The 2,862-nt window shown below is 40.7% G+C and overlaps 1 pseudogene; it reads left to right on the forward strand.

Annotated features, from left to right (window-relative positions):
* Positions 1 to 1,726, forward strand: part of LOC119309119 — a 9,876-nt pseudogene extending 8,150 nt beyond the window's left edge.
* The last annotated feature ends 1,136 nt before the right edge of the window (positions 1,727 to 2,862 follow it).

Raw genomic sequence — 2,862 nt, forward strand, 5'->3', positions numbered from 1 at the left:
CATAATTTTTTTTTTTGCTGTAGAGTGATACACAACGAGACAAATATGATATTTGGTCATACCAGCTTCAGCTGATACTATACTCACAACGACAAAATATTGTTCCAAATTAATGGCCATGAAAATATCATACCCACATGGCCATTGATATACTACTCTATTTATGTACATTTTTTTTTACGGTTATATGGCAGCACTTCCATTGATAAACATACTACTACAAAATTCAAAACTCTAACATAATTTTTTTTTTTTTGCTGTAGAGTGATACACAACGAGACAAATATGATACATTGTTCACGATGCATGACCTAGTGCATGATCTCGCAAGAGAGATTTTGGCCCATCAACTTAACACCGAGGGAAACAAATGCCGATATGCATTGCTCACAGATTGTAGCAAGTCATTGCAGTTGTCTTTTCCTGCAAATATATGGGCTCTGCACTTTAGGGGCTGTTACATGCAAGAACTTTGTGATGGTGCATTTTTGTCAGCTAAGTGCCTGTACCAAACTTTCGATGAGAAGGATCCCAAGGAGGACCATGCGGCCGGGGAAGATGTATAAAAGATGATAGATGAAGAAATCTTGAGGGGAAAACGAGGATGATCTGGGGATGAGGTTGAGGAGGGAGGTATAGCAAGATTTACGGGATTGATAATCATTACTTGCCAAACTGGCCGGTTGTGGGACAACTTAGCATACGGGGGAAGGAACGGAAAAAGGGAAAGGAGGGATCGATCGGCTGGACGAGAGGACGAACGTAAAAGGGGAGAGGGAACCTTACGTTTCTTTTAGATAGCAGAGATAGAGATTTGATGCCTCATATGTGTAGATTGCTACAGATTAAAATATATGACAACTGCACTAATTATGCATCTAAGAAGAACTGAATTATGGTTTTAATTGTGCTACTATACCATGGCCAGCTGCACATGGTCAGTTGTTCTGATTATATTGTTCTGTTGTTCAGATCGTCCCAAGATCATTAATGGCACAGGAAGAGGAGACTCCAAAGATCATTCGAGCAGCTCCCATTCATGGTACTATTGTGATGGATGAGGTGGATCCGGATGTGCTGTATAGTGCTGTGATGAACATGCCTGGCTTTGCTGAGGAATCTCTATTAGTTGCCCTGTCTCAGTTGATGGACAACACTGCCCAGGGCTCTGCATATATGGCCATGAGCGAGGAGGACCGGGTATCATGGCTCATTAACTTCCTGAAAAAATACTACTCCCTCCGTCACGGTTTAGAAGGCACAGTTAAATTTGCGTGCGTTTCCACAATAGACAAGGTTTAGGGCGCATTGCATTTATTTCTAGTAGCTAATTAGTACTCCGGAGTACTATTTCTATATGCATGCGTAGTGTGAATGCTATTTTTTAGCCCATCTCACAACCAATAGATAACCACCTAGGTCCCAGAGAATTTTCAAGCGCGCCTTCTAAACCGTGACGGAGGGAGTAGTCCCTCCGGCCCCATTTAATTGACGCGACCCGCAAGCTAAGTGGTGAAGCACACAAGTATAGGTCGCGGCAGTTAATTAGAGCCAGAGGGAGTACTGAGTTTTAACTGTTGCTGGTTGGCCGTAATTATTTTGCAGCGTTATGTGACTGTAAACACACTTTATTTTCTTTTGCTGTCATAAGTGAAGATAGATGAGATTTACAGACTGCAGTGCAACATCTACTGTTCTGTTGCAGCATCGTTTTTGTGAAAATTGAGAAGATAAATCTCAATTGTTTATCCAGTTCTCTATCCCACTCCCCTACTGTCGTTAACAAAGAGGAGAAATGGGTGCAGATGATGTGCAGTTAGCAGAAAGATGGAATATACTGCATTTTGTATCTAATGTGGTGATCCTGAATCTTACTGGATTTATCCCGTTTCACAAGTGATGGCATGGCAAACTGTGATGTGAGTATATACATTTTGCAGCAGATACTCTGTGCTGCATTTCTTGTTGGATTGGCTCACATCAGATTATGCGTCCCTGCCAAGCTGTATGTTGCACTGTTTTTTGTTCTCGCATCTATTTCTCTATCTGTAAATATATACTATATGTTACATGTCATATCATGAGAATTGTCGAATCAGGTATCTTCTTTTTTGTCTATTTGATACCTCATATGTTTAGATTGCCGAGTAAAATACGCCACACTTGCACAAACTATTCATATAAGAAGAAGAAAAAGGATGCATGGTTTTAGCTGCGCTATAGCATGGATAGCTGTGTGTGCTCTGTTGTTTTGTTTTTTACTAATCCGATCCATATTACGCATCCAGATCCGTATCTAGGCAAATCTAAGATAATTTATATGGTTCTGAGGCAGTATATTTGTTGTTAAGGTCTTCCCAACATCATTGAAGGTACAGGAAGGTACTGTGACTGATGAGGTGCATCCAGTTGTGCTTTATAGCGCTGTGGTGAACAATGCTTTTCCTCGTAGACAAATAAAATTTGCGCAACTGTCGCGTATTTTACTCTGTAATCTAGACTTCTAGACAAATGAGGCGTCATATAGAAGAAGATAATAATATGTACACCTAATTTGACAACTTATGAGGGAAATATACTCATGCAATGTGTGTACAGTGTATATTTGTGGTTAAAGACAGAATTGCCACTAGTCAATTCGAGAATGGACGCTTGGCATGCACATACACTGATGCAAGTGAGCTTCATCCTGTTCTCCTTTGATTCAAACCACTTCTCTAATGCAGGGCAGCCAAGAATGAATATATATATTCAAGCTTGGTCAGTTCTTGTAAATCATCTCGGCAGTTCTGCCTGGTCGAGGGAGGAGAGGCTGTGGATGATCTCAGGTCAGATCACTGCAACCTTTGGTAGTTAACTTAC

This window comes from Triticum dicoccoides, chromosome 5B, assembly GCF_002162155.2.
Source record: "Triticum dicoccoides isolate Atlit2015 ecotype Zavitan chromosome 5B, WEW_v2.0, whole genome shotgun sequence".
In the NCBI taxonomy this organism is placed as follows: Eukaryota; Viridiplantae; Streptophyta; class Magnoliopsida; order Poales; family Poaceae; genus Triticum; species Triticum dicoccoides.